The following is a 20,293-nucleotide window of genomic DNA, read 5'->3' as shown; positions in this document are numbered from 1 at the left end:
AAATCAGTTTAAAAAAAAAAACGTAGCAAAATTGGTCATTAAACCCTCTTTGAATGAAAAGACCCTTGAAGCAACATGTTTACGTAATCATAGTGACATCTACTTTAAAAAGCAGGGCTTGAATTCACCTTTACACCGCTGACAAGTGACCATGTTTAGCCCAATCCCAGCGCCTATTGTGAGAGGTGTTTAAAGAAAGACTCACAATTGCCGACTGAGATTTGGCAAGGGCACACCAATGCTCATAGATCCATCTGAGCTCAGACTGAGAGAGGAGTCAAGGTATATGTAGCCTCTTCACAGGGAGCAAAAGGGCTTCAACACCACAAATAATGTGAGACACTAAACAGCGTTAGAATGATTGACCTAGAACCAGTCATTGAGAAAACCTGACACCATGTACACTGATGAAGCATCACAAAAAAGGGTTACTAGAAGAGTCGTAATATGGCAGTAATACAATATGTGGCCAAAAGTTTGTGGACACCTGACTGTAACACCCATATGTAGGCTTAAAATGTCTTTGTTGTAGCATTAAGTGGCATGACAATGCCCCTGTGCACAAAGCGAAGCCCATTATGGTTTGCCAAGATTGGTGTGGAGGAACTCGAGAGGCCTGCCCCAAGCCTCGTCACCCAACATCAGTACCTGACCTCACTAATGCTCTTGTCGCTGAATGAGCACAAATCCCTACAGACATGTGCCATAATCTAGTGGATAGCCTTCCCAGAAAAGTGGAGGTTATTATACTAAAACTGGAATGGGATTTTCAAAAAGCATATATGGATTTGATTGGTCAGGTGTCCACATACTTTTGGCCATATATATATATAGTGTAGCTTACCAGCTAATAGCTTATTTTGTGCATAGCAAGACAGCTAAACCTGAAAGGACAGAGAGATCCATGGTCCCACATGGACACACTAAAGTTTTGCATTTCACGAAAATATTTTCTGCAGAAAAAACTCACCCTTCAGTGGATAATCTCCCTTGGATACTGTAGATTTGAACCTAAAAACTGCTTCTGTAATCATAAAGACCGTGCTTTGTTCATCCAAGGACTCTTATTTACATTATGCTCATACTGAATATCCTTTCAACACATTTAGTACTGATTGACTTAATAGTATACGGTTGTGGAAGTGTAATGATTTATAATCACACTATCCGGTATCACCCAGAAGAGTTCCTCTCAAGGTTTCTTCCTCGTGGGAGATTTTTTTCAATGCCAGTGCCACCTCTGGCTTGGTCATTAGGGATCAAATTCTACATCTGGATTTGTGCAAAGCTGCTTTGTTGTAATATCTATTGCTAAAAGCGATATATGAATAAAATTGAATTTAACATGGAGCTCAACATTTAATATAAGCAGCACTCTTTAACTAATTTAACAGATTCAGATTCGGCTAAATAGCTAAAAATAAAAACAAACAAACAAGTAAAACAGTAGGGCTCCGAGTGGGCCAGTGGTCTAAGGGTTTGACCCTACCATTGACAGACTGTGAATTTAAATTGCCTTCTGTGGGTGGACGTTTTCAAAAATGTGGTTGAGCGGGATGGCCTTCCTCTCTTCCCTGTCATTCAGATAAACACTAGTCAATCGCTCTTCTGTATAGAAGTGGGCAGTTAATTCTCTAGTCCAAGCATGATCAGCATCCCTGTGACGATACATGAGGAGATGTGGTGGCTGCATGTGTTAGACCACACCGTACCAGGCTGAAAACATTCATGCAATAGGACTCATGTGGAAGAAAATGCAGACTGACTGCACAATCTCTCCAGGTGAATGTGCGATACAACATCACGATCACAGTTGCCTGCAGAGATTATGCAGTCTGTCCCTAATGCAAATGCTAGGCTAGGTTTTCTCTCTCTCTCTCTCTCTCTCTCTCTCATATGATCACATCTTAACTTCCAATCCCGATCACATGACACCAATGGTTAACAATGGCACTCGCTGTCAAACCAGCTACTAATAGATCATGTCAGAATTATGGTATCAAGATGACAATGGTGAAATGGATACAAGATGGCTATTATAGCTAGCACTTAGCACTTACCATGTTTTAGCATCTTCACTTGTCTTGTTTGAACATAGTCATCTCAATTCTAAAAGATAAAAAGCTACACTATAGTTAGAAGCACTGTAACAAGTGTAAGTTGAGGACAATTCCAAGGGTCCCAAGTAGTCAGGAAGTCTAAGGGAACTCCACTGAAACAAAATCAGTGGGCTCGATTACACTATGCTAGTTAATAATCATATAGCAACAGAGAAATAGATTATGTTTATGTTTATGTCAGGATGTTTCTTGGACAAATAGTGGGCATCTAGGACAGATTCTACTCAAGCTGTAAGCTGCTGTTCAATAGAAATTAACAGGATCCAACTGACAGGAAGGCCATATTAACTCCAAAAACACTCTTTGCAACCGTGGTGATCAGAAAAGCATCCCAGATTACACGAGACATCGAATCTTTAGGTGGATGAGCTACAACAGCAGAAGACCACATCAGGTTCCACTCCTGTCAGCCAAGAACAGGAATCTGAGACTAGAGCGGGCACAGGATCCCGCAATCTAGACAGTTGAAGATTGGAAAAACATCACCTGGTCTTTATACAAATTCACCATTATACAGAGCTTCTGTTTCCTTATACAAGCCTGAAAATAAAAGATATGTTTCTTTACAAAATCTAAGCTAGTCATAAAATTTCTAAAATGTGTCTACACCTTATCAATTTTCAATGTATTGTCTTCTTAGTTATTCATTTTTGTTGGGTATTTAAATATACCATAAACAAAAAATCACAAAAAACAATGAAATAAAAACACATACTGACAACAAATAATCTGGGATTCTTCAGGAATCTAATAGGAGGAGAGCTATATCAAATCTGAGAGGCTTTTTTTTGGTTTTGGTTTTTAAATCGAAAATCAAAAAATAAACATTAACAGTCCCTTGACTACACTATACTATTTATTCTTATGTTATTACTAATAAATGATAAGTAATATACGATGTGTAAACGATGTGTATGTGTATACAATGAGTTCTAGGGTTAGGTAGGTATAATAATATAATATTTAATATATTTATAATATAATATAATATAATATAATATAATATAATATAATATATAATATTGTACTCCTAACTACATTTATGTGTGTAAACCACTACCATTTGGAATAAAGTGTTTATAACACAGCATCACACTTGTCAGGTCTGAGTTTCACAAGTTTCAGATTCCAAGTTTCAAGCTGGTAATTAAGGTTGAAGAAGACATGAATGTTTCCTACAAATCTGATAATTACTATAGTTTCAATCTGAGCAGAAGTGGCTGTAGGAGGACAAATAAACGTATATTATCCAGTCTTATCATGAAAGCTCACCATTATTGCTTAAAAAATCATTAATGCAAATGCTATGTGAATAAGGTCCTCCATTTGCAATGGAGATATTGATTGGTGAGCAAGTGTCTCACTGTTGCAGCGTGTCCTCAAGCTTGACCCAGGCACAAAAGGTCACCTTGTCGTTTCCTATGAGCTGTGACCTTCTCACCCAGCCAATTAACCTGCAATAGATTAAAGGAAAAAGCAGAAAAGGTTAAGCAGCAAAAAGGAGATGAATTGATATATACATCATGCAGAACTCCTATTTACACACATCTGGTTTAATAACTGCCAGAATAGTCAAAAGATTATGAAATATTAGCCTAAACTGTGGCTCCATCATGTGGCTACTTTGGGAATAATGTCAGTAAAGTGTATACAGTTGGATCCAAACGTCTCAAGTCCACTAAAAATAACTGTTATTATTTCATTTGAATAGAAACTAATATAATTTTTGTGAAATTTGAAACATGAGTCCATCATTTTTCATAATTATAAGGGAAAAGTTTATTTACTGAAACTTATAAGAACAATAAAGCATGAAGTATAGAGTACATAGTCAATAAAAGACAACAATAAGGAACACTGTGTGTTAGACGCATATCTGTGAATGAAATGAACGAGTGAAATATGACATAATAAATCATTTTAAATAAAAAAATGACACAAAGAAGCAGTTGTAGTGCACCCATAATATCCTGATGATATCCTGAAGTTGCCCAAATGATTTGTCACTCATTTAAATACATGTTAATTATTGTTATTACATATTTTATTTATTAAGTAATTTATTTATTTATCTATTTTTCCTTTTTTTTTTTTACAGATAATGTTTTCGGAAATTTGCCAATTGCTATATCAGAAACACAGACCACTTGCAAACAGTATGCCTACAGACATTTCACTTTAAAATGTATTTATTTAATTTCTTTCTTTCTTTTTATTGAACATTTTATATTTGCTTGTTTTTTATTCATTCATTCGTTTAAAAATTTTGCTCTGTCAACACACACACACACTCACACACACACACACTCAGACACACACACATGCACACACACTCGAGAACTCTATCCACCAACCCACTGAATGTCATGTAGAAAGATCATTCACATTACGTTTGCAGCTGTCCAAGCAAAATATTGGGGGAAAAAAAAAGAGGCAAATAGGTTGATGAAAAGGAGCAGGCTGGCAGTGTGCACTTTGTTACTCACTCTATGCGCAGAGTCTTTTTGACAGCTCTAACCTCTTAAGCTTCAGGTCCCGCTGAGCCCAGCATGGCACAAACGGTAAATGCCATCTGTCGAAAACATCAGATTCCACTCGGACTGCTGGTCAATAGAAACACACATCTCTGTTATTTATTAATAGTCATGTAACAACAGAGAAACCGTGTTCTGTTTGGGCTCAGCAACTCCAGCGCTAACTAATCAGGACGTTTTTTGGACAATTACAGGGTTTCATGGACATGTGTACGTATATGAGTACAAGATTCCACTTGAGCTGTGAACTGCTGGTCAATAGACACAGACAACAACATATTCTGGTTCTGATTCATTATAAAGGACAAAAAAGTAGAGCTATGTCTTTTTCCCAAGCAAAGCTAGTCATAAAATTTATTGGACAAGTAGTGGACATGTGTGTCTACACCTTACAAATCAATGTCAGTGGTTCTCCAGTGGAGTCCAGGGACCACGAGAGGTCTGTGAAGCATAGCCAGAGGGTCTGTGATTTCTTTTTTAAATTATTCTGGTACAGCAGAGGAAATCCCAACCCATCATTACCAAAGCGGTTAAATTATAACTGCTTATAATACATTCTTATAGTTATTAGCTTGTTTGACTGGTCACTTGAATTGAATGGATTTAATTCAAACTTTAATAACAAAAACAAGTAACTAATGTCACCTGGGACCCAATGACTTCATTTAGTGGGAAATTCAGGAATAAAAAACTCTATGGCTCTAATAAATAGCCAAAATATTATTGTACAAATTTAAATAATGAGCCTAATGCTTAAATAGTTGGATAATGTTAATAAAATAGTATGATATAATAAAATAAATAAAGAATAATACAAAATAAATTTTTTAATGAAAGCTCTGTGGTATTTATTTTATGTGGCATTTATATGTATCGTTTTTGATCTATATTTAAATACAATGTAAACAGAAATGCAAACAAAAATGAAAAGAATATTTGATAACTGAAATTAAATCAATCGCTGAAAACAAATTAGTTGCATTACTTGTATAAAACTATAGATGCTAAGATAAACTTTCTTAAAGTTAATCCTTCTACAGTGCAATAGCTTACATTCACATTTACATTTATGGTATAATTTGTTATTATATTTTATTTATTGTTAATACATTTTTAAACGTTCTGATAATGCCAGAAAATACAGATTTGGTCTTTAGTGTTTAGCATTTTGTATAGTTTAGATTCTTTATAGTGAGTCCGGATTAGGCTAAACACTAAAGATGTGAAAGAGGGGAACTTTCGGATAATGAGTAAGTGATTAGGAAGTCTTTATCTACACCCTGCATATATTCTATACATTTAATTTTGCTTAATTATCTTGTTTTAGGTTTGAATACACACCACTGAAAATGAATACAATCAGCAGTTTATTCAAATCCCGACTGAAGCCTGAAATTGGTTTCGGCTGCAAAAAGTGGCAAAAATGATACCAGATATAGATTATAGATAGACATAGACAAATTATAGATAGATAGATTATAGATATATATGTGTTTAAATACACACTACTGAAAATGAATGCAATCAGCAATTTATTCACCCCCGACTGAAGCCTGAAATTAGTCTCAGTTGCAAAAAAGTGGCAAAAACGATACTAGATATAGATATATTATCTAAGTTAAAAGATATAAATTATTATAACTTAGATAATATGCAGTATGTAGATAGATATAGAACTTAACAAAAACAGGTTTGCTGGACTCTGAGGTTGCCTTTTGTGCTTGATATCTATAATAACTATTATATTCCCAGAAAATCTAAACTCAGTTGAAGCCTTAAATGATATTCTTTATGATTCACTTAATACTGAATTTTCCAGGATAAAAATATCCAAAACTTTAGAAGCTAATGTAAATTTTTCAACGCTAATATCCTAAAATGAATAGCGTACAGTATAAGTTGCTCAGTGAGTAGCTCAGAGCGGCCTGTTGGTGTGTGTGCGGAGCAAGATCCAGCCATCAAGAGAGGCCCGATTAATATATTGAGTCAGCGAGGAGAAAAGGGCCGTTGGAGCTGTGCAGATGTTCCGACAGCCTGTTGCAAAAGAGCTATTGTTTACTGGACTGATAGATAAATCTCCCAAAATCCCCCTGAAATCTATTGTGCCACATCAGCGGCGCTGTCATGTTGGGTAGTCCTTATATGAACCACAGATCCCTTTTTTTTTTTTTGTAAAAAAAGGTAGTTGTAGTTATACGTCTTTCACACATGAGGTACGCAAAAGACAGTGATTATTTTCGAGGCTATGATCTGCAACCATTTTAGAAAAATTTATATTGTTTTTCAGGCCACTGTGTCTAGGTCTCTCAAGTAAAAATAAGACATAATTTGTCAGTTGAACTGTACTTTTCAAAGAAGTACAGTAACAAAAGACCCGCCATCTTGAATTATGAAATGGTCAGGACCTCATGGGGTGGTGTATTGTACTTGTACTTGTTTGGTATGAGATGGAAATTGGGAATAAAGGGAGACAGGAAGGGTGCTGGACTGAAAAACAGTAGCTGAGTGGGTTTGGGAAAAATACCGAAGAAACTGAAATCTTGCTGAACTGGAGTGACATTTGTATTCATGGTATTCCTGCCGTTAAGATGAACAGATAGAGGGAGGGCAGAGGTGGAGTGTTTGCCTAGATGCTACGCATCGATGGGGGAAAAAAAGGAATAAAACTGCTCAGTAGCTCAGTGGCAATTATTTACATCATCATATCTACAGGTAGAGTTCAACAGCTTAAGCCACCAAATATTTTTATATGTTGATGCTGATTATTTCTCAAACATGACTTTATCAAGTTTATTGGTTTATCGATTCTTTGTTTGATTGTTTGTCTTATTATTAATATTATTATTATTATTTATGCTTGTATTGTCCTTGTGTACTGTACAGTACTTTGCATTGTACTGCACTGTAACAGGGAATTTGAATACATGTGGCGAGCGCTATGATGTCACACCTGAATAACAGTCGACTCGAGTCACATAGACATTTCATAACTTTAAATGGAACTATACACAACAGTTAAAAAGTGTGATGTCATTCATTATAAAATTAAAAATTGTACTTGTTGGCAAATCGCTGTGGAGTAAGATACTATTTTTGACATATAAACTCAAATACTACTCAGAATACTCAATTTAAAGTTTCCTTTGTATTTCTTTATTTGTTGATTTACAGTGTTGTGCAAAAGTCTTAGGCACATGCAAAGAAATGCTGTAGAGCAAAGATGCATTCAAAAATTATGAAATTAAATGTTTCTACATTTATAAAAAAAATACTATGAAGAGCAATAAACAGTAATAAATGAAACAAAGTCAATATCTGGTGTGTCGATCCTTCGCTTTTCAAAAAAAAAAAAAGCAGGTTTATAAGGAAATGAGCTGTAAGTGTTACTGAGCATCTTGCAGAAGCAGCCACAGTTCTTCTGGAGACTTTGTCACACTTGCTTCTTATTTTTTGCAGCGAAACCCAACAGCCTTCATTATGTTTTTTTTGTCTGAAAAGTGTCTCTTATGTAATACGCTGCTTTCTTTACTGACATACAAACACTTTTCTGTAACATTTCATTTTGTGCTGGAAAACTAATGTTTGGAAATCTAAAATGTTTTTGTATTGAATCAATAATGTAGAAGTCATAAAATAAAAATCTATAACAAAATTTGTACTAAAAAATAGGCTGCCTAAGACTTTTGCACAGTACTGTAAATATTATTATTATTATTATTATTATTTTAACAATTGCAGTAGATAAGAATCCTGAAAGTCGGACTCAGCACCAGCACCTCCTGCATCTTTGCACTGTATACAACCTATACTACACTTTGCATTGTAATTTATTCATACTGTTCTATTGTATTGTTTTGTATTTTATGTAACAACACACCAAAAAAGAAAATAATGACTATCATGACTCTGAATCAATGTTTAAATTTCAACTTCTAACTTCTAATTTTAACTTCTCTGAGCTAAAACTTATCTACATTTTAAATAAGGCATCACTGATTAATAAGTATGCACTGAGTATTTTTTTAAGTAGTTGGAACTGTAATACAGGGTGAAGAACAGAAGAACGTATTAAGATCATTCTCCTGGCTGGATCAGGAAGCTGTCACAAGGTTGCGATGGACTTTAACAGGAAACATGGCAAGCACATCACACACGACACTGTTGCCAAATTGGGAGCCAAAGTTGGGAGACTCTGTGTGTGTTTACAAAGAAATATTAATCATGTAGAGCATGTTTTGTGAATAATGTTACATTTTTTAATGTGTAATTAGTGTTAATTTTCCCTATGTATGGAGACTTTTGGGACACCCTGTACATAGAGGTCTGTTCAATTTCAGTCACATTTAAGGTGGTTATTATGAGATGACAAATTAACACTGCCTCAAGAGCATATATGGGATGCCAGCATTGGTGCTGTCTATGGAGGGACATTTCCTACCATCACCACCACCACACCCCCATCCCCCAACCCCCAAAGCCCCTCCAGTTCCAAGCAAAGTAAAGCTGCAACAGAACTTCATCTCGTTCACCATCAAATTCCCAAAATCAGCCTTTAGCCACGTTGCTCATTTAAAAATAATTCAAGACCTACTCCAGTTATATCATTCATTATCATTCAGACCATGTGGTATTAACTGAGACTTTTAAATGGCTTGTTTTCATAGTGATCTTGTCCTCTAATACACTACTGCATCTCACTTTGATAGCAGCCTCTGATCTCTAAGCACAAATAATATGCATAGTTAGTGGTATTCTATTGAATAAGGCCAGATTGGACAAAACATTTTAATTAATCTATAATTTTTTGCCCCCTAATGTCTAACCCAAGTTGGCACCCATGGTTACTGTAAGATATAAATCAAAGTGTTTGTATGTCTTATTGTTGCCAAAATGAATTCCCTGTACTTCTCCTTATATCTTGTACTTGATGACCTTGATTCAGTATTTTAATTTCAAGAACTTCTCACAATTAAAAATGATCTATGGTACCTTTTAAGTAAGGTATTCCTGATTGTTGTTGTTCTTTCGGCTGCTCTCGCTGCTCTTAGGGGTTGCCACAGTGGATCATCGGTCTACATATTTGATTTAGCACAGTTTTTACACCGGATGCCCTTCCTGATGCAACCCTCCCCAGTTTTATCCAGGCTGGGACCAGCACTGGGAGTGCACTCTCATGTGCAATCTCAATGTTTGGGGTTGGTTCCCTGGCCGGGAATCAAACCCGGGCTGCGGCAGAGAGAGTGCTGTGGCCTAACCACTAGTCCTCCAGGGAACAAGTTATTCCTGATTAAGAAGTAATATTTTGTAGTACTGTGCACTAGTTTTTCATAATTGACTTACTGTATATGCCATACGTAGAAAAAATATCCCATGCATTGCATGTTCATTGACATTTTTAAGCTGTTGAGCTCTCAGTTTGTATTAGCCTTTGCACTTAATTGGCAATTGGAACTTGTTTCTCTTCCATGTTGGAACCTGGTATTAATCCCTACTCCACTTTACTGCACACAATTTAGAGAAATTATTTGGCAGAGCTAAAATATTTCACCCAGGCAATTTGTCATCAGTTAAATAGGAATTTATAGTCGGTGTAAATGAAAGGCTCATTCTGAAACTGACCTTTTCCTGTGTTTGATGATCCATGCCAGTCATATAGTGTCTCATTGCTATGATATTGTAACAGGACTCTCCATATTTCTGGATTTATTATTACTGAGAAATAAAATGATTATTATGAAAATTATTGGTACAATGAAGCAACTGTAGGTATATGCGTAAAGGTAGGTATATGCGTAGGTATAAAGAAGAACCTTCAAATCTTGCCTCAATGAAGTCACCCTGAACTAATCTAGTAAACAGAGAGAACACAGGCTCGGATATTTAAGCATATGGTCTTAATCAAACCAGCTGACCTTTAGCTGAACATTTCAATCAACAAGGTCATAACGTCTTAGTTTCTCTCTCTGTATCACACATCAGTTATAGAATTCAATATAAAAGTATTCTGTAATGTTCAGTAGAACGTGTTGACTTTTTTAGAAATTCAATTCAATTCAATTTTATTTGTATAGCGCTTTTAACAATGGACATCGTCACAAAGCAGCTTTACAGAAATAAATGGATTCACAAAAAAATATATATATTGTAAATATGTGAATTTATCCCTAGGGAAATAGAAATAAGCTCTTTGTATTTTAATAATACATTAGACAACTGATAATACATTAGACAAATGTATTTTAATAATACATTATACTGATATATAAAATGAAGATGACTATGTTAAGATTATAATATGTGGTTTCATATTTTAACGTTTGTAGTTTAAAGGCCCACATTATTAAAATCACAGCAGTACTGATTTGATATCAGGATTGGACTGAAATTTAGAGCTGATGCTGATTTAAATGTTCCTCTGTCTTCCGGGCGAATTTCATTACTAAAATTAATACAAATCCAAAATATGGAGTGTGTCAGCATTGTTATCAGCAGATGTTGATGCACAAATACTGAATTTCAGGATCAGCCTGTATCACTTATTCTTATTTGCAAATTGTTTAATACACTAAAGTGCAGTTAACACCAGACAGGAATAAAAATGAAGTACTCTGTCTGATTTGTGGGCTATTTTATGTGTCGTGTCATTGCCAAATTGTCCTTGGAGTATTTTTGGGCACTGCTTGGACATTTTTGTAGCACTTTCCTAAGCCTATTTCCAAGAAGGTGATAGTCACTTCATATTGACTTAACTATATATAGCAAGAGATCATGGTTGATGAGATTGGACCAGTTTTGGATATTGTCCAATCAGCAATGCAGCATGAAAAGGCTGGATTTTTTTAAAAATATTATTTTTTAGTTCACTATATACGAATTAATATTGAAACCTGGAGTGTTGACTGAAGCTCCAAAATGTTATGTAAGGAATAAAACACTTGAGACAGTGCTGTTACAAAAAAAAAAAAAAAAAATCAATGACGGTGGTGTGATGTGGTCTGTGTGGCCACAGAGCTACTGTTAACACCCTGAAGTTGATTATTTTGCTATAACAGCATATTCTGGAGTTTCATTCCTCTTATACCACTGCAATTTGCTACTTACTGACTATTACAAAGCACTGACAGCTGAGAATCCTTCCGTAAATGTTACATAAATGTCTCTTTACAAAAGAGAAATCTTCCTCATCTCAAAGATGATACTTATTCTTTGTTAAATAACAACACATTTTGAATCAGTTTATTATTAGGCGTTGATTGTTTGGAAAACCCGGCCATAGTCCCTGTGCATGAGTTATTACCATAGAAATGATAACATATTAAAAAGAATGCGGCACTACTGTTAGAGCTGCTGTTATGAAATATAAATCAACACCTTCTGACCAATCAGATTCAAGAATTCAGCAGTGCTGTAGTATAAGCGGGTATTACACATAACATACTGGATAGTAGAAATATACCAAGTGGTCTGAGAGAGAGAAAAAGAGAGAGAGAGAGAGAGAGACCTTGCCTGCTTATTGCTTTATCATCGCCGGCTGTTGCTCTCTCAGGCTGTGGCTGAGTACTTTCACTGCGCTTCACTCCCACAGCCTGCTACACTGCACCTCACACACACACACACACACACACACACACACACACAGACACCTGGGCTTTTCCCTTCAACTCTGTTCAGAAGCCAAGAGAGACAAAGATGCACAAATCTTACACACTGAATAGACTTTGTTGCATGTTATCTGTGGATAATATTTTAAAACATGGAATGTTTTTATATAATCTTTATTACATATTAAATTAAATACTGACAAATTAAATAGCAAGCACTTTTATTCAATTACAGTTAGTTTAGAATTTTAGTATGTTGGTGTCTTTTATTGAAACTTTTTTGTTTGTTGCATCATTATTATTATTATTATTATTATTATTATTATTATTATTATTATTATTATTATTGAAAAATATGTGGAAATTTTATTATGTGGAAAATGTGGTTTATATTTCACATATGATTTTTTTTTTTTTACATTTTATTTATTTTATTATTTTTTATTTTATTTTCACATTTTCTCTCAGTTCTAGCTTTTATTCATAGCCTACAGATTAATAAGATATTCAGAAGCTCCACCCATTTAGCAGTCATTCCATCATTTAAAATACTATCCTCTATTTTAATTTTAAAAAGGGATGAATAGCCTTTATAGATAAGAATTCATTATATTATTTTTTAAACTAGGTTTACCTGGAGTTCTTGATAACTGTTTTGTTGCCTCTGTATTATCTCACTTGGAATAATTTTAATCTGATTTAATATAATCCTAAGAAAACTATCCGTATATCAAGCAAATGCCCCGCCCACTTCTACATTCATAACCTAATCTGTTTAAGGAAAAATAAAATTAGTGACACGTTATCATAGATTATAAATCTATGATGGATTGATAATGAGTGATTTATTTCAGGTAAATACTGTATCAGTCACAGAATTTAACGAACACACGCCTCATCAATCTGATGACTCTTTGCTCTTAAATCAGTGCTGGAATAATATCTGATTAATTGAGTAAATTTTGCTCTGTTGGCTAAATTTTCCATTTTTTAATTTTACTGCATTCAGACAACAGATAGTGGATGTAGTAAAAGTTCAGTGTAGTAGACAAAGTTTCCAGAAAAACAGGACGTTTCAGAGAAATGTACATCATCAGCTGTGCTTTGTTACTTTGCTTGCACAGCTTTAGAAAGGGCTGAGGAGAATGGCTAGACTGGTGTAAGCTGATAGGAAGTCTACAGTAACTAAAATAACCACTCTTTACAACTGTGGTGAGCAGAAAAGCATGTCAGAAATCACAACATGTCACACCATGAGGTAGATGGGCTACAACAACAGAAGACCATGTTTGGATTCTAGTCCTGTCAGCCAAGAACAGAAATCTGAGGCTACAGTTGGCACAGGCTCACTGAAACTTGACAGTTCTTCCAGGATTGGAAAAAGACCAGATAATGTGTTTCCAATCTTCAACAGTCCGGCTTACACTCATAATAATGCTGTGTTTGTGTTGCCTTGTAATTGGAAAGTTTGCAAGTCGTAATAATGTCATTTCCCACCTCGGCACGTTCGACATGCAAAGTGGGAAAAAACATGGATGCCTCCACAAAAGTGTGTCTATTGTTTGCGTTGTCAGAGCACGTAAAGCTCATAAAAAGCTTCTTTAACCACACTTTTACAGTCACAGGCCTGACTAGCTATTGGTGCGGTTCTACTAGAGTGAGATTTAAACATTCCTGCAACATTTTGAACTGAAATTGCAGCACAGCAACAACACCGGACAATAGCGAGTAGCGTTAGCAAGTAACGTTAATGATAATGATAACGTTGATGATTACCTTCTCAAAACTAGCGATTCAGTGTTATGGATTTAACCATGTACTGTGTCTGTATGTTAACTGATCTACTGCTATAAACTAATTTAAAAGCAGAGGATGGGGACTTTACACTGTTCACAGTGTGCACAGCCATGATGACTTGATGTCACCCTGTCAACAGGGAAGGAGCTTGTAGCTGAGAAGTTTCAAGCTGAGATGGCGTTTTGGTGGTTTTAGGCTGGGAATTACAAGTTTAATTATCAAACTTGGTATAAGTAACAAGTAAGAAGTACGTAATAAAGAGGTGCTGGAAGATATAATGTATTTCTACTGTAATTCTTACTCTTAGGATAATTTTGATACATGCTTTACAAGCTATGTGAATAGCAGCAACACTAATTACATTTCACACAGCATAATATGAACGCAATATTGTTTTTTTTTATATCATACAGTATATGGAAGGCATGGAAAACTCATCAGACGTCACTGTGTTTAAATTCCAGCAAACAGCCAAAAAATGGGTGAAACTGGGTTTTTCTGCCAGTAATATTCTGCGATATTGTAACTTTAAGAAACTTTATATACGGCAAAAATACAGATTTCATAAATATATGATATCATAAAAATATTTTTTATCTTGACTTTTTAATCTTGCCTTGGCTATCTACCTACAAAGACCATGTTGGGTAAGACGCCACTTTCACAAATGCAGCTGTAAAAACTGTCTGCATACAGATGTCTTAAACCTTGCTAATTAACTGTGATTTCCTCCGACAGTGAATTTCACGCTTTCGATCAAGTTGTTGGATTGTTGGATTGACATTTACATTGACATCTATGACAGTAACAGATTTACAGCTTTTATTCATTCATCCTTAGTAACTGCCTGGTCAGGGTTGTGTGAAGTTAAATTAGGCTACTAGTTTGTTTATATTTTGGGACATAGAACCAATTCTAACTAAAATAACTCTAAAATAAATCTCGAGTTGAGACCGATTATGAATTCAAGTGATGGAACTGAGATCGAGGAACTGTCAGAGCCAGAATTCACACAGCATGCTGACAGTGCTGGCTTTTCTACCTGTGATTTAGGCCACACCCACTTTGGATTTGAATCTAAATACAGATACGGATATTTGCAGCACTAAACAGATACTGATACAGATACAGATAGTTGCACTGCCTTACATCCGTGATGCAAAAAGCATCTTATTAATTTCCAATTGTGTTCCTCACTGATAATATAACACAACATAATAACTTATATCCAAGCGATTTTTCTTACACCATGAGACTTTCTTACTCTATGCCTTGGCAATGGAAGCCATGCAGCAGCCCGACTGCAAGCAAGGCACTCTGTAATTCTGCCTCCTAGCCCAACCCGAGGGATTTGAGTAAGAGCGAGGGGAAGAAGACGACAGAACAGAATGACCCTTTGTGATTGATGATTTCTGTCCATGTAATAGCTGACTGAGCAACATGTACATTTCTCACACCATCATTACACACTGCTGTGCCACACCGCAGCGCTTAGCCTTTCTTTGCCTGTCTGTTTTTCTCCCTCTCTGCTGTTTGTCTTCACTAAGGCCCTGCCAAAGTCCTTCTCCTTACTGCCACTCACAGCGTCCCGACTCTGCTGACACACACCACACCAGCAGCCTGAGAGCGAGGGCGGAGGCATAGAAAACACTAGAACTGAGCACGGAAAACTGCTAGAATCCAATGTTTTAGTTAGACTGTGTGAAATGGAGGTGTTACTATTAGTATAATGGTTTCAGGTGAAATGTACGATTTCATAATTGCGCATTTCTTGTGTCTTTTTAATCATAAGATGTGTTTTTCAACATCATTTACACCACCAACGCATCCTTTCAGACTCGACACCATTAAGGTAGTCCAAGCATTTTGTCACATTGTGCAGTTTGACTGAATTTTATCAACATTACTTAGTTGAAAATTTTAAACTTTTACTAGATTTTGACTCGCTTTCATGTCTAAAATGGTCTGAGATTTAGAAATGTCTTTTTCTGAACCATGCCCAGCCCTGAAGTCTTTGTGTGGGTTTAGTACGCATTTTCTCTCCAAACTATTTTAATCACTGCGCTTTACAAAGCACTGATCCTGACCTCTGTTAAAAATGATTGTAATTAATGTAATTAATGATTAATGTAATTAATGATCAAGAACAATTTTATTACATTTACGCATTATGATGTAAGAAACACTGTTTTTTGTTTATCCAAATTTTATCCAAATTGACTATAATCATATAATGTTTTATGATTATAATGATCAATTTATAAATGATAATTAATTATCTTTTAGAATCTGAAAACATTTTTAACAGAAAAGGAAGAGAGGCACTGTAATGTGGAAGACAAACAGAAAAGATCATGGCTTGAAAAAAGAAAATCATAATAATCGGATTTCTGCACAAATTTAGCGAAAATCTACTGTTTAATAAAATGCTTGAATAAATGCCTGTTTGGTGTTATACATTATTTAGGAACACAGAAAATAAGAAAGATAAGCTGAAAATAACTTTATATGTAAAATGATGCCATGATCTACTGAACAACGTATGCACGCTTTAGGCATTTCTTGAAAAAATAAATAAATAAATAAATAAATAAATTTAAAAAAACACTGTAGCACAAAAATCATTTTCAAATTCCTTTTTTGCTAGAATGGTACCATCAATTGTACACCTTTTGTACCATAAAATCTTTTTAAAGGTATACTCCATCAACATTTATAGGTGAAAGATACATATTAAAGGTACATAAGAGTACCAATATTGCCCAACAACAACAAAAATTAAAGTTTTAATACACATTTTTTGTTTTAAATAAGTGTAAAATAATTATCACTATAAACACATTCATACTCAGTTAAGATCTCAATTTTATAAATTTTTTTTTTTAAAAATTGTGTATGTGGAACAAATTTGCGATAAAAACATTTGATCACAATTTTTAAATTCCCGATGATTTAAAAAAGCAAGCTAAAGCTAAAAAGTACTCTCGGAAATGGTAATAATTACGTTTAGCTAAGCATATGAAAGGGAGCAGGAGTTGGCTGTACACGTGGTACGTGTGTAGCCTTGTAGTGTTTGACTGATGCGAGGTGTGCGCTTAGGTTAAAGTCATTAGCCTCTGCCCTTGTTGACCTTTGGTGTGAGTGAATTTTAATTTAACCACAAGACCATGTTGGCCTTCGACCACACAAACGTGCCGTGGGTGTACATGTGCTGACCTGGGCCGAGGTGTTTTTTTCATGACACACTCTGTGGAGAACACTGTGAGGTGGTCGATACACTGATGCTGGGGGCAGTTAGACTTTGACAGATGACTCACTGGTACACATGGTGTGTTATTGAGATGTGTGTACACCAGGAAATAAGCTCGCTACAGTAATGTGGAGATCTTACACTGTCTTCGCCTATAGGAAAGTCACATGATCTTCATCATTCATGTGTAAAATTTACACATGTAGTTTTTAGAAGTGTTATGTTTCCCACACTTTTCACATGTAGTGAATTTTTATTTTCACATCTTATTTATAAATGATTCATTTTCACATGGAAGTTTTACACGATTCATTTATTTTCATGTGATTTTTACACACAATTAATTTTTTTATTTGATTTTTGAGCGTAATTCATTTATTTTCATGTAATTTTAACATGATTAATTTAGTTTAACATTTGATTTTTGCACAATTAATTTATTTTCACATGTGATTTTTATACTATTGATTTATTGTCACATGATTTTTACACAATTCTTTTATTATCACATAATTTTTGCGTAATTAATTTATCGTCACGTGATTTTTACACGATTTATTTATTTTCATGTGATTTTTAACCACAATTTATTTTTAATATGATTTCTATGCATGATCCATTTATTTTCATGTGATTTTAACATGATTTCCTTATTTTGATATCATTATTTTTCACATGATTCTTTTATTATAACATGATTTTTACACAATCAATTTATATTCGTGTGATATTTTTCACAAGATTCTTTTTTCACATGTGATATGTACACAGGATTCATTTATTTCATTTGCAGTTTTCATCACATGAATACTTCTTTTTCACGTGATGTCCCATATTGTTCACACGAAGGTAACTTGCATTCACACAAGCAATTTGAGTGCAGATCATACTGAAATGCACTTTTTTTTTACTTCAAATATTATTATTATTTTTAGCAAATCATTTCACATGTGATGATCAGTTTTTTACATGTGATCATGTAAGTAATATATTCAGTAAACTTTAAAAAGATGTTGAAGTGAAAACAATATTAAATATATCTAGTGGTAGTACATCAAGGCGACAGGATTTGTGTTAATGAAGCTTTTGGAAGGATGATTAATCTTTTCAAAATGAGCGAATGAATGAAAATGTTCTTAGACGTCCTTAAATATGTTACATTTAAGTGCACATATCAGTTTAAATACTTGCAGTAAAATGTAGCAAAATTTGACTCTTACTTTTTTTGATTTGCGTAATACCTTAGCTCAGTATTACAAAAACTAATTTTATATTATATAGGTTATATCATTTTATAGATACCATTTTGGCCACTAATTTTCCTTTACGTTCGAATGAAAAATGTCTCGAGAGCTAAAATCACGAATCAGATCACGAATCAGATCATGAATCAGATGAATCAGTGAATACTTTATAATGAATAACCAATCAGTTCAAAGTTGAATCATAATGTAAAGTATTAGATTTGCAGTAGCACTGATAGACGATGTAAAAAATAGTAATGCTAGACATAACATTCACAAACCGACAAAATATGATGACCAGGCCAGCCGAAAGCATAGCTCTGTTTCTCAGCTTACCCGTAAACACATCGCAGAAAAATCAGGATTTACAGTTTCTGCCTGCTCGCTGCTCACTCACACCATTTTCATTCAAATCTGCTAAGACTGCATAAAACCTCACACCAGATATCAACCATCACATCTATATCACGATCTATATTTAACTGTAGATTACTGTACGGTCAAATAGCAGGACTGTCCTTGTGCAAGTAAGCAGAACAGGGGTGTAAACACAGCTATGAACTCAGAGCCTCATCCTGCTGAAGTAAGGGATTGGCCCAGCCGGAGAGGAGACAGAGAAGGATGAACAGAGAGAAATACATAGAGAAAAGTGAAGTACCTTGTTGGAGCATCTTTCCTGGAGCAGTCTGGGTGTGTATATGTGTGTGTGTGGGGGGGTGTGTGGGTGTGTGTGTCCTGTTGCTGCTGGTGTCCGGTCTGAGACAGAGGATCAGCGAGAGAGACTGTAACGCCCCCTTCGGACAGGGCGGAGAGGTGGGGTATTTGAAAAAAAAAGAAAAACTGCCTGGTTAATCCTCAATCCATGCCTCTCATTCGCTCCATGCACACGCACATACACACTGACTCCGCCCACTTCTCCTCACTACTCTATGTTAATATTAATACAGTGCCATTAATCTGCTGGAGAGACAGACATATGTTGGAGTGTCTCTGCTGCCAGGCTCCTGGTGTGTGTGTGTGTGTGTGTGTGTATTACTGGTCTGTGCACTGTGTCTTCCCTGTTTTATGTCTCGCAGGGCTTAGAGTCACAGCAATGAACACAGAGAGAGAGAGAAAGAGAGAGAGAGAGAGAGAACAGGAATAACAGCTGCATTTTCATCTCTCTAGTTCCATACCTGCGGTCCTTCCACCCTTTCAATCTATAGAAAGAATCCAAGCTCGGATGGGGGTGTGTATAAATCAGCATGCTGTCATTGCGAGTATTGATTTTTTTTTTTTTCACTTTGTCTTTGCTGAGAAACCGTAGAATGATATAATGCACAAAAATGCAATGAAATTGGAAATGAATAAAAATAAAATACAGAATTTGTGCTTGATATTTAAAACAGAATAGATGTTGAATTAAAGCTCATGGATTTTAGTTATACTGTTTTTGGTTGTTGTATTTTTTTTAACCTTTTATTTAGCCAGACCAGTCATTAAGAACAAATTGTTGTTTACAATGGCAGCCTGGCAAGAAGCAAAAGCACTCGATGGAGATAAAAACACAAAGTAGAAGAGGAGAAGGAGAAAAAACTACAACAAATTTTAATGACCACTTCACTACACCTATAAATCTTTTTTAAAAATTGTCAAAATTGTACCGAAGTGTATATAATTGTAACCATATGGATATGTTCACATTACCAGGTTGAAGTGACACAAATCTGATTTTCTGTCATAATGTGATACATTTTTGATGTTGTTC

At 35.1% G+C, this 20,293-nt stretch overlaps 1 long non-coding RNA gene across 1 annotated transcript; it reads right to left on the bottom strand.

The window, feature by feature from the left end:
* Positions 1-3,120: 3,120 nt before the first annotated feature.
* LOC113544216 (uncharacterized) lies at positions 3,121-19,291 on the bottom strand. Its single transcript, XR_003404486.3, has 3 exons — positions 19,205-19,291; positions 4,607-4,723; positions 3,121-3,574 (listed from the first exon to the last, which is right to left on the bottom strand). It is a non-coding gene; the product is annotated as an uncharacterized LOC113544216 (long non-coding RNA).
* Between the last annotated feature and the right edge of the window lie 1,002 nt (positions 19,292-20,293).

This window comes from Pangasianodon hypophthalmus, chromosome 28 (assembly GCF_027358585.1).
Source record: "Pangasianodon hypophthalmus isolate fPanHyp1 chromosome 28, fPanHyp1.pri, whole genome shotgun sequence".
Classification (NCBI taxonomy): domain Eukaryota; kingdom Metazoa; phylum Chordata; class Actinopteri; order Siluriformes; family Pangasiidae; genus Pangasianodon; species Pangasianodon hypophthalmus.
The sequence above is the reverse complement of the archived record's forward strand: the minus strand, read 5'-3'. Positions and strand labels throughout refer to the sequence as shown.